The sequence below is a fragment of the Amblyomma americanum genome, chromosome 3, assembly GCF_052857255.1.
Source record: "Amblyomma americanum isolate KBUSLIRL-KWMA chromosome 3, ASM5285725v1, whole genome shotgun sequence".
Taxonomy (NCBI): domain Eukaryota; kingdom Metazoa; phylum Arthropoda; class Arachnida; order Ixodida; family Ixodidae; genus Amblyomma; species Amblyomma americanum.
This window is the reverse complement of record NC_135499.1, coordinates 5,357,962-5,371,390: the sequence shown is the minus strand read 5'-3', so window position 1 is coordinate 5,371,390 and position 13,429 is coordinate 5,357,962. Positions and strand designations below refer to the sequence as shown.

General features: G+C 47.9%; 1 long non-coding RNA gene across 1 annotated transcript; it reads left to right on the top strand.

Annotated features, from left to right (window-relative positions):
* The first annotated feature begins 1,484 nt into the window (after nucleotides 1-1,484).
* On the top strand, nucleotides 1,485-3,174 carry LOC144122846 (uncharacterized). The gene is made up of 3 exons (XR_013312914.1): nucleotides 1,485-2,090; nucleotides 2,209-2,336; nucleotides 2,851-3,174. It is a non-coding gene; the product is annotated as an uncharacterized LOC144122846 (long non-coding RNA).
* Nucleotides 3,175-13,429: the final 10,255 nt, after the last annotated feature.

The window sequence follows — 13,429 nt, the reverse complement described above, 5'->3', positions numbered from 1 at the left end:
TGAACGTACTGATCATGCGGTCAAGTAAACCAGCTATGGCTTTCTCCACCGCAGAGCAGCCTGCGCGGAAATTACTTTTGATATTGCATCACTGAACGTATTGATCATGCGCTCAATACATCAGCAAAGCCCTTCTTCACAGCAGAGCAGCCTGCGCGGAAATTACTTCTGATATTGCATCATTGAACGTATACTGATCATGCGGTCAAGTACACCAGCAATGGCCTTCTTCACAGGACAGCAGCCTGCGGGGAATTTCTGATATTGCATCACTGAACGTACCGATCATGCGGTCCAGTGCACCAGCAATGGCATATTCCACTGCAGAGCAGCCTGCGCGGAAATACTTCTGATATTGCATCACTGAACGTACTGTTCATGTGGTCAAGTACACCAGCAATGGCCTTCTCCATAGCAGAGCAGCCTGCGCGGAAATTACTTCTGATATTGCATCACTGAACGTACTGATCATGCGGCCAAGTACACCAGCAACAGCCTTCTCCACTGGAGAGAAGCCTGAGCGGAAATTGTGATAATGCATCACTGAACGTACTGATCATGCGGTCAAGTACACCAGCAATGGCCTTCTCCACAGCAGAGCAGCCTGCGCGGAAATTACTGCTGATATTGCATCACTGAACGTACTGATCATGCGGTCAAGTACACCAGCAATGGCCTTCTCCACTGCTGAGCAGCCTGCGCGGATATTACTTGTGATAATGCATAACTGAACGTACTGATCATGCGGTCAAGTAAACCAGCAACGGCGTTCTCCACCGCAGAGCAGCCTGCGCGGAAATTACTTCTGAAATTGCATCACTGAACGTACTGATCATGCGGTCAAGTACATCAGCAAAGGCCTTCTTCACAGCAGAGCAGCCTACGCGGAAATTACTTCTGATATTGCATCACTGAACGTATACTGATCATGCGGTCCAGTACACCAGCAATGGCATATTCCACTGCAGCGCAGCCTGAGCGGAAATTGTGATAATGCATCACTGAACGTACTGATCATGCGGTCAAGTAAACCAGCAATGGCGTTCTCCACCGCAGAGCAGCCTGCGCGGAAATTACTTCTGAAATTGCATCAATGAACGTACTGATCATGCGGTCAAGTACACCTGCAATGGCCTTCTCCACAGCAGAGCAGCCTGCGCGGAAATTACTTCTGATATTGCATCACTGAACGTACTGATCATGCGGTCAAATACACCAGCAATGGCCTACTCCACTGCAGAGCAGCTTGCGCGGAAATTACTTCTGATATTGCATCACTGAAAGCATACTGATCGGGCGGTCAAGTACACCAGCAACGGCCTTCTCCACAGCAGTGCAGGCTGCGCGGAAATTACTTCTGGGGCGCGATTACGGATCAGTCTCAATCGAAATTGTCTCAAAAAGTATATCATTTGCCTCTCTGCTATTGGTCGGCGGCCATTTTGATTTTTTTCGTCACAGACTGACGTCGTAAATGGCGCAGAAGTGGTGACGTTGGCCATCTAATTATGCGGGCAGATTGAGACGATTTTTTGAGACTGGAAAAAGTAGTATCAACACGTTTGAGACAGAAAATGGCGGCTGTTTACATCGTCGTATACGCGGGTGACCGCGCGAGCAACGGTGTCGGAGGGTGCATGAAGACGACTTTGACGCGCGGGAGAGTTATTTCGAGGAGACTGCGCAGTGGGTGTGCGACGAACTCGCCGTTGAACTGGGAAGTGCGCGGGTGAGTGTGCTGTCAGTGGAGCGGCAGGTGCTGTGCGCGCTGCGCTTCTTCGCCTCCGGTGGGTTTCAAGGCGCCGTTGGAAATGAAGAAAACGTCGGCGCAGCCCAACCGACTGTGAACAAGCCTTTGCGGCGGGCAGCGGAGACCAATGTCAACGTTGGGTAACAGAAGGGGGGTGTTTGCTTTCCGAGGAGACCCGAGGAGAAGGCGGCGGCGAAGGAGGACGTCCTTTGCCTAAACGTTCGCCGCGGCAGCATCTCCGGCGTCGTCGGGTGTGTCGATTGGGCACTCATCACTATCAAGGAGTCTGGGGGCAGTGCTGCGAATGAGCCGCAAGCGGTTCTACGCTGCGGACGTAATAGTGAGTATACCTCGGCCACTGTTTTTGACCGCATGAGTTCAAGTGCTACAAGTGCATGAGCTACAAGTGCGGGCCTCGGCAGCGAGAGTGAGTACGGGCTGTGCTTGTTTTTTCTCAGATCTGTGGCGCGAACATGTGCATCCTGGCCGTGGACTCGCGCTGACCCGGATCCTTCCGCGACGCGTTTGTCTGGCGGCATTCCGAGGCGGAGGAAGGCCTGCTGGACGACGGTGATTTTTTTTCTGGGTAAGCAGTAAAATAGCCGTGTCACCCGTCGGGCGAACTCAGTCACATCTATTGAGCTCCAGCACTATGCATTTGGCCGGATCTGCTAAAGCTACAAGAATCAGTCTGGACAGTTACACAAATGCAGACACTTTACAGTATGATGCAGTGTATTGCCACCCTTTCCTTTTGTTAAATATAATTGCAGCAGAAACACAGGACACATATTACATTGTCGAAATGCATAGCCTTTCCTGTTGAAGAAACCAAAGCAAAATGCACCTGACAGCGCTTGTGTTTTGTAGGCAATCATAGCGCATCATTTATATGAATATGGTTGTAAAAGACTGACCTTACAGTAGTGCTCACTTATACATCTAAATCCTGCATGTATGTATGCTCTTGAATGTCATATTCAGCAAAGCCTGGATGTGGGCTACTTGGCGTGAGTCTTCTACTGTATAGCAGAGTGTCCTGTAATGCTGTTGAGATCACTGAGAAAGGACATGCTTAGCCGCATCATTTTGTTATGCAGGAGACTATGTCTACCCACTGGAGCCATGGCTGCCTGCACCAGTTGCATGACATTACAGACCTGACTCAGCAGAAGGCCTGTACAACACGCCGCATGCTTTCACACAATTTGTGGCTGAGCGCTGTATTGGTGTGCCGAAGAGCTGCTTCCGTTGCTTTCAAGGGCACCGGATGCACCAGTGCCAGTGGAAGTGGACAGTGCGCATCATCACCGCACGTGCTGCACTTCACAGCCTCTGTTTGGATGTGCCCATATCAGCAGAGGGTGCAGGCGACACTGCCTCTGACCCAGATAACAACGGGCCACCTCTAAATGGTGGCTGCCTCGTACAGAGGGGATGCCTCCTCACCTGCCTCCTGAGAAGAGCATGCGGTGCTGTACTTTTGGCCTCTCTAGGACGACCCGTCTCCAGAGGAAGGCGTACCGAGGGATGGTGCAGCGGCAGTTGCGATGGAAAATCTAGCGTCCAGAGACGACTCACCATGCTGGCATAGAGAGTCATATCAGGCACTCTTCCCCTGTTGCCACTGTCATTTCCTTGTGTCATTGCACAACACACATGTGCAAGTGTGTGAGCAATTGTGTGATGTGGTTGTGCCCTTGGCCAACCTGTGTGCAGCGAGAAGCCAGCAGTGACAAACAAGTGCCCCCCACCGGCTGCCACTTCATTTTCAGTGTGTTTGCTAGTATATCTTCCAGTCCCTCAGCAGCGTGTTGCACAGTCTCTTCCTGAAGACGGAGAAGGTGTTGAAGCAGCTCGCCTAATTTCTGAAAAGCATCATTTTGAACTCTCTTTTGTCAATGCTTATGTCAGCCCACCTGCCCCTTCTCTGCTGTCTCCTTCCAGCTTGGTGGAGTGCCTGTGGTCATTACCTGTGTGACGAACATGCAAGAACCAAACGTGTAGTGCTGGAATAAGGCATGAAATATTTGTGATGCTTGTTGGAATCAAAAAGCTGTTTTTTATTGCATCATACATTCAGTAAGCGCGTTTATTTTTTTAGGCACAGCATTTGACACGAGTGTTTCTATTATAAAAACATAGGGTCACTGACCATGTCAAAATTTTAAAGAAACGTATTGACGTTTCGGATGCCCTACGGCTTCCTTGTTCACAAGCTTCCTGTTCACAAACGTCAATACGTTTCTTTAAAATTTTGACTTGGTCAGTGACCCTATGTTTTTATTATGCCTCTACCTGACCAGACGACGTTTCGTCAAACTCTTGACTACAGTGTTTCTATTGCAGAAAAGGCAGTGTACATACAAGCATACTTTACCTTGATGTACAATTACCGTATGGCATTTCTGAGTGCAGTTAAGAAAAAAACTCTGAAAAATTGAGTTCAAAGTGCATGTTTTCTTTCATACAGAGGCTACCTGTACAATAAATAGTACCGTGTACATGATGAATTTTCCGGACTACAAAACATTTTGGCACATATAAGTAGTGTAAATACCAAAGCTAAGCTTTTAGCGTAATGGTGTGTGGCTAGGGGTTTCGCTCTGTGCTAAAAGCTGTACCTACTGCAAGGAAACCGCTGTACAACAATGCATAATAAAGATTGTAAGTTGCAGTGGCTACAATGACTGCTGAATGACTAGAACATCTTCACTGATAGACAAAGATATGTAAACATCACAAACACATCATCAAGGAGATGGTGTGTGATTAGAGGTTAGTTTACAATCACAAATCATGCAACACCGTTACTGGAAATGCTCTACAGCTCTAAGAAGATACAGGCAGCTCCATTGTGGGAAATTTTGAGCACTCGGTTATTGCCCCATAACTGACACCTAGCTTGGTTTGCGTAACACAGGGCTATGAAGTCTTGTCTATGATGACACGAGACGGTGACAATGCCGAATGGCCGGAAAAGCTCCTTGTGCTATCATATAATATGTGTGATAAGTGCAACTGCTTTCAAGCTACTTTTCGCCTAGGTATTTAATGTCCTAGTCATTTTCAACTGGCTGTTCCCTTTCAAACTGGAGTGGCCTGTATACAGGGTGTCTCAGATATGATGGGCCATAATTTAAAAAAAAAGTGGTCTTCCGACCTGAAAGGAAGTGCATGTTAGAAGCTATGCAAAGTATTTAAAGCCCTTCAAACACTGCCCTCACCAAACCCAGTTATACCAACATCACTCCGCCTGCTGAGCAAAATACAATATTACACATCACTGCCCTGTCCTACCTACCTCACTGCCCTGGATCATATGCAATTCAAGCGCTGTGTACCAGCAAACATGAACAAACTTGTTCAACTTTCTGCCCAGTTGCAATTAGCCTCTATACAAGCAAACTACTTCTTTCCTGGTTGACCCTGGATCTACTACATGATCAGTAAATAACGTTATTGGAACAAGCTCGTTCTCTCCTCGGTGACAATAGCAAAGTTATCAAGTCAAGTGCTTCCTTTCTCTCTAAACAAAGTGGAGCATAAACATCACAATTTCTGCATCTTGCACAGGAAAAAAAAAGAAACTACGGCAACAACTGAACATAAACCGAACGGAGCTACAAAAATACAAACGGAACATCAAGTGCTTAGCCCGATGTGGGCGGCAACACATGGGTACGAGGCAGAAGAGTGCTGCCACAGAGGCAGGCCGTGTCGGCTCTCATTTCCCGCACCGAGATTGCAAGCTATCAGCAGCTGCACCTGTCTGTCGGCAGTTGCTTCTATGTGATGATTCATGGTTTTCTGGTATTTTCTAAAGAAAATAAACAGAACCACACGTCACTCGGTGATCGATAGGCGCCGACCGAGAACACAGACTAAAGTTGTCTTCGTCGATTTTCGAGCCGAGCGCTGATTGTAAGTTGATCTCGGCAGGCCCGTAGCATTCACTGCCTTCAATCAGATTTTTCTGCGCACTTAAGACATCCGCAAAGTACCTTGATTTTAGACGACACGCGAAAAAACAGTAACTAGCCATGGAATCAGCTGTTTTCTTGCAGGCCGCCATGTTCACGTTATGCCACTGCCAGCGCGCCCTCATGGCAAGAGAAGTTAACCTGCAGCAAATTTAATTGCAAAACTGAGAATGCTTCTAATTTTTCCTCGTGTTGTTGAGATTGCAACACATTTTACTACCAAAATAAAACATTACTTGTTTTCTTCATTGCGTTTTTGTTCATTTTCAGACTAACATGTTCACGCTATACCGCTGACAGCACACCTTCGCGGCAAAAAAAGTGACTGAACAGCAAACTTAATTGCAAAAATGGAAACACTGCTTCTTTTGCTTGGTGTTGTTGGGTTTGAAATACAGTTTCTTAGCAAAATAAAACATTACTTGTTTGTATTCACTGCGTCTCTACTGCAAAACATTAGTCTACGGTCCCTTGTCGTGCGAATAGTGGTTTCGGGGCGGAGCCCACCATCTCCTTGCTCCGCATTGGCCGATTCGGCGGTCGGCATTTCTCGGTGTCGTCATTTTGACGTCACTGTCCCAATATTGAGACAGTTTTTTGAGACTGATCCGTAATCGCGCCCCTGATATTGCATCCATGAACGTACTGATCATGCGGTCAAGTACACCAGCAATGGTCTTCTCCACAGCAGAGCAGCCTGCGCGGAAATTACTTAGATAATGCATCACTGAACGTACTCATCATGCGGTCAAGTACACCAGCAATGGCCTTCTACACTGCAAGCAGCCTGCGCGGAAATTACTTCTGATATTGCATCACTGAACGTACTGATCATGCGGTCAAGTGCACCAGCAATGGCCTTCTCCACTGCAGAACAGCCTGCGTGGATATTACTTGTGATAATGCATAACTGAACGTACCGATCATGCAGTCAAATACACCAGCAACAGCCTTTTCCATTGCAGAGCAGCCTGCGCGGAAATTGTGATAATGCATCACTGAACGTACTGATCATGTGGTCATGTACACCAGCAATGGCCTTCTCCACTGCAGAGCAGCCTGCGCAGATATTACTTGTGATAATGCATAACTGAACGTACTGATCATGCGGTCAAGTAAACCAGCAATGGCGTTCTCCACCGCAGAGCAACCTGCGCGGAAATTACTTTTGATATTGCATCACTGAACGTATTGATCATGCGGTCAATACATCAGCAAAGGCATTCTTCACAGCAGAGCAGCCTGCGCGGAAAATACTTCTGATATTGCATCACTGAACGTACTGATCATGCGGTCAAGTACACCAGCAATGGCCTTCTCCACTGCAGAGCAGCCTGCTCGGATATTACTTGTGATAATGCATAACTGAACGTACTGATTATGCGGTCAAGTACACCAGCAATGGCCTTCTCCACTGCAGAGCAGCCTGCGGTGATATTACGTGTGATAATGCATAACTGAACGTACCGATCATGCAGTCAAATACACCAGCAACAGCCTTTTCCTTTGCAGAGCAGCCTGCGCGGAAATTGTGATAATGCATCACTGAACGTACTGATCATGTGGTCATGTACACCAGCAATGGCCTTCTCCACTGCAGAGCAGCCTGCGCAGATATTACTTGTGATAATGCATAACTGAACGTACTGATCATGCGGTCAAGTAAGCCAGCAATGGCGTTCTCCACCGCAGAGCAGCCTGCACGGAAATTACTTCTGATATTGCATCACTGAACATATTGATCATGCGGTCAATACATCAGCAAAGGCCTTCTTCACAGCAGAGCAGCCTGCGCGGAAATTACTTCTGATATTGCATCACTGAACGTATACTGATCATGCGGTCAAGTACAACAGCAATGGCCTTCTTCACAGGACAGCAGCCTGCGGGGAATTTCTGATATTGCATCACTGAACGTACCGATCATGCGGTCCAGTGCACCAGCAATGGCATATTCCACTGCAGAGCAGCCTGCGCGGAAATACTTCTGATATTGCATCACTGAACGTACTGTTCATGTGGTCAAGTACACCAGCAATGGCCTTCTCCATAGCAGAGCAGCCTGCGCGGAAATTACTTCTGATATTGCATCACTGAACGTACTGATCATGCGGCCAAGTACACCAGCAACAGCCTTCTCCACTGGAGAGCAGCCTGAGCGGAAATTGTGATAATGCATCACTGAACGTACTGATCATGTGGTCAAGTACACCAGCAATGGCCTTCTCCACAGCAGAGCAGCCTGCGCGGAAATTACTTCTGATATTGCATCACTGAACGTACTGATCATGCGGTAAGTACACCAGCAATGGCCTTCTCCACTGCAGAGTAGCCTGCGCGGATATTACTTGTGATAATGCATAACTGAACGTATACTGATCATGCGGTCAAGTACACCAGCAATGGCCTTCTCCACAGGACAGCAGCCTGCGGGGAATTTCTGATATTGCATCACTGAATGTACCGATCATGCGGTCCAGTACACCAGCAATGGATATTCCACTGCAGAGCAGCCTGCGCGGAAATACTTCTGATATTGCATCACTGAACGTACTGTTCATGCGGTCAAGTAGACCAGCAATGGCCTTCTTCACAGCAGAGCAGCCTGCGCGGAATTTAATTATGAAAATGCATCACTGAACGTATACTGATCATGCGGTCAAGTACACCAGCAACGGCCTTCCCCACAGCAGTGCAGCCTGCGCGGATATTACTTGTGATAATGCATAACTGAACGTACTGATCATGCGGTCAAGTACACCAGCAATGGCGTTCTCCACCGCAGAGCAGCCTGCGCGGAAATTACTTCTGATATTGCATCACTGAACGTACTGATCATGCGGTAAAGTACACCAGCAATGGCCTTCTCCACTCCAGAGCAGCCTGCGCGGAAATCACTTCTGATATTGCATCACTGAACGCATACTGATCGTGCGGTCAAGTACACCAGCAACGGCCTTCCCCGCCGCAGTGCAGCCTGCGCGGATATTACTTGTGATAATGCATAACTGAACGTACTGATCATGCGGTCAAGTACACCAGCAATGGCCTTCTTCACAGCAGAGTAGCCGGAGCGGAAATTACTTCTGATATTGCATCACTGAACGTATTCTGATCATGTGGTCAAGTGAACCAGCAATGGCGTTCTCCACGGCAGAGCAGCCTGCGCGGAAATTACTTCTGATATTGCATCACTGAACGTATTCTGATCATGCGGTCAAGTGAACCAGCAATGGCGTTCTCCACGGCAGAGCAGCCTGCGCGGAAATTACTTCTGATATTGCATCACTGAACGTATTGATCATGCGGTCAAGTACATCAGCAAAGGTCGTCTTCACAGCAGACCAGCCTGCGCGGAAATTACTTCTGATATTGCATCACTGAACGTATACTGATCATGCGGTCAAGTACACCAGCAATGGCCTTCTCCACAGGACAGCAGCCTGCGAGCAATTTCTGATATTGCATCACTGAATGTACCGATCATGCGGTCCAGTACAACAGCAATGGAATATTCCACTGCAGAGCAGCCTGCGCGGAAATACTTCTGATATTGCATCACTGAACGTACTGTTCATGCGGTCAAGTACACCAGCAATGGCATTCTTCACAGCAGAGCAGCCTGCGCGGAATTTAATTCTGAAATTGCATCACTGAACGTATACTGATCATGCGGTCAAGTTCACCAGCAATGGCCTTCTCCACTGCACAGCAGCCTGCGGAAAAATATTTATGATATTGCATAACTGAACGTACTGATTATGCGGTCAAGTACACCAGCAAAGGCCTTCTCCATAGCAGAGCAGCCTGTGCGGAAATTACTTCTGATATTGCATCACTGAACGTACTGATCATGCGGCCAAGTACACCAGCAACAGCCTTCTCCACTGGAGAGCAGCCTGAGCGGAAATTGTGATAATGCATCACTGAACGTACTGATCATGCGGTCAAGTACACCAGCAATGGCCTTCTCCACTGCAGAGCAGCCTGCGCGGATATTACTTGTGATAATGCATAACTGAACGTACTGATCATGCGGTCAAGTAAACCAGCAATGGCGTTCTCTACCGCAGAGCAGCCTGCGCGGAAATTACTTTTGATATTGCATCACTGAACGTATACTGATCATGCGGTCATGTACACCAGCAATGGCCTTCTCCACAGCAGAGCAGCCTGCGCGGAAATGACTTGTGGAAATGCATCACTGAACGTATCGATCAAGCAGTCAAGTATACCAGAAACAGCCTTCTCCACGGCAGAGCAGCCTGCGCGGAAATTACTTGTGATATTGCATCACTGAAAGTACTGATCATCCGGTGAAGTACACCTGCAATGGCCTTCTCCAAGGCAAAGCAGCCTGCGCGGAAATTACTTCTGATACAAGATCACCGAACGTACCGATCATGCACTCAACTACAACAGCAATGGAATTCTCCACATCAGAGCAGGCTGCGCGGAAATTACATGTGATATTGCATCACTGAACGTACCGATCATACGGTCAAGTACGCCAGCAATGGCATTCTCCATTGCAGAGCAGCCTGCGCGGAAATTACTTGTGATATTGCATCACTGAACGTACCGATCATACGTTAAAGTACGCCAGCATAGGCATTCTCCACTGCAGAGCAGCCTGCGCGGAAATTACTTGTGATATTGCATCACTGAACCTACCGATCATGCGGTCAAGTACACCAGCAATGGCATTCTCCACTGCAGAGCAGGCTGCGCGGAATTTACTTGTGATATTGCATCACTGAACGTACCGATCATTCGGTCAAGTACACCACCAATAGCATTCTCCACTGCAGAGCACCCTTCGCGGAAATTACTTGTGATATTGCATCACTGAACGTGCCGATCATACGGTCAAGTACTCCAGCAATGGCATTCTCCACTGCAGAGCAGCCTGCGCTGAATTTACTTGTGATATTGCATCACTGAACGTACCGATCATACGGTCAAGTACACCAGCAATGACATTCTCCACGGCAGAGCAGCCCGCACCAAAAATAACTTCAGATATAACATCAGCGAACGTACCGATCATGAGGTCAAGTATACGAGCAACAGCCTTCACTGCAGAGCAGCCCGCGCGGAAATTACTTGTGATAATGCATCAGTGAACGTACCGATTATGCAGTCAAGTATACCAGCAACAGCCTTCTCCACAGCAGAGCAGCCTGCGCGGAAATTACTTCTGATATTGCATCACTGAACGTACTGATCATGCGGTTATGTACACCAGCAATGGCCTTCTCCACAGCAGAGCAGCCTGCGCGGAAATTAATTCTGATATTGCATCACTGAACGTATACTGATCATGCGGTCAAGTTCACCAGCAATGGCCTTCTCCACTGCACAGCAGCCTGCGGGAAAATATTTATGATATTGCATAACTGAACGTACTGATTATGCGGTCAAGTACACCAGCAATGGCCTTCTCCACTGCAGAGCAGCCTGCGCGGAAATTACTTGTGATATTGCATCACTGAACGTACCGATCACGCGGTCAAGTACACCAGCAATGGCATTCTACACTGCAGAGCAGCCTGCGCGGAAATTACTTGTGATATTGCATCACTGAACCTACTGATCATGCGGTTAAGTACACCAGTGATGGCTTTCTCCACAGCAGAGCAGCCTGCGCGGAAATTACTTCTGATATTGCATCACTGAACGTATACTGATTATGCGGTCAAGTACACCAGCAACAGCCTTCTACACTGCAGAGCAGCCTGCGCGGAAATTACTTGTGATATTGCATCACTGAGCGTACCTATCATGCACTCAAGTATACGAGCAACAGCCTTCACTGCAGAGCAGAATGCGCGGATATTACTTGTGATAATGAATCACTGAACGTACCGATTATGCAGTCAAATATACCAGCAAAAGCCTTCTCCAAAGCAGAGCAGCCTGCGCGGAAATTACTTGTGATATTGCATCACTGAACGTACCGATCATGCGGTCAAGTACACCAGCAATGGCATTCTCCACTGCAGAGCAGCCTGCGCGGAAATTACTTGTGATATTGCATCACTGAACGTACCGATCATACGGTCAACTACACCAGCAATGGCATTCTCCACTGCAGAGCAGCCTGCGCGGAAATTACTTGTGAAATTGCATCACTGAACGTACCGATCATACGGTCAAGTACACCAGCAATGGCATTCTCCACTGCAGAGCAGCCTGCGCGGAAAAAACTTGTGATATTGCATCACCTAATGTACCGATCATACGGTCAAGTCCACCAGCAATGGCATTCTCCACTGCAGAGCAGCCTGCGCGGACATTACTTGTGATATTCCATCAGTGAACGTACCGATCATACGGTCAACTACACCAGCAATGGCATTCTCCACTGCAGAGCAGCGTGCGCGGAAATTACTTGTGATATTGCATCACTGAACGTACCGATCATACGGTCAAGTACACCAGCAGTGGCATTGTCTACTGGAGAGCAGCCTGCGCGGAAATTACTTCTGATATTGCATCACTGAACGTACCGATTATGCAGTCAAGTATACCAGCAACAGCCTTCTCCACCACAGAGCAGCCTGCGCGGAAATTACTTTTGATAATGCATCTCTGAACGTATACTGATCATGCGGTCAAGTACACGAGCAATGGCCTTCTCCACAGCAGAGCAGCCTGCGCGGAAATTACTTGTGATATTGCATCACTGAACGTACCGATCATGCGGTCAAGTACACCAGCAATAGCATTCTCCACTGCAGAGCAGCCTGCGCGCAAATTACTTGTGATATTGCATCACTGAACGTAACGATCATTCGGTCAAGTACACCACCAATGGCATTCTCCACTGCAGACAAGCCTGCGCGGAAATTACTTGTGATATTGCATCACTGAACGTACCGATTATGCAGTCAAGTATACCAGCAACAGCCTTCTCCACAGCAGAGCAGCCTGCGCGGAAATTACTTTTGATAATGCATCACTGAACGTATACTGATCATGCGGTCAAGTACACCAGCAATGGCCTTCTCCACAGCAGAGCAGCCTGCGCGGAAATTACTTGTGATATTGCATCACTGAACGTACCGATCATGTGGTCAGGTACGCCAGCAATGGCATTCTCCACTGCAGAGCAGCCTGCGCGGAAATTACTTGTGATATTGCATCACTGAACGTACCGATCATACGGTCAATACACCAGCAATGACATTCTCCACGGCAGAGCACCCGGCGCCGAAATTACTTCAGATATAACATCAGCGAACGTACCGATCAGGCGGTCAAGTATACGAGCAACAGCCTTCACTGCAGAGCAGCCTGCGCGGAAATTACTTTTGATATTGCATCACTGAACGTATACTGATCATGCGGTCAAGTACACCAGCAATGGCCTTCTCCACAGCAGAGCAGCCTGCGCGGAAATGACTTGTGGAAATGCATCACTGAACGTATCGATCAAGCAGTCAAGTATACCAGAAACAGCCTTCTCCACGGCAGAGCAGCCTGCGCGGAAATTACTTGTGATATTGCATCACTGAAAGTACTGATCATCCGGTGAAGTACACCTGCAATGGCCTTCTCCACGGCAAAGCAGCCTGCGCGGAAATTACTTCTGATATAAGATCACCGAACGTACCGATCATGCACTCAACTACAACAGCAATGGAATTCTCCACATCAGAGCAGGCTGCGCGGAAATTACATGTGATATTGC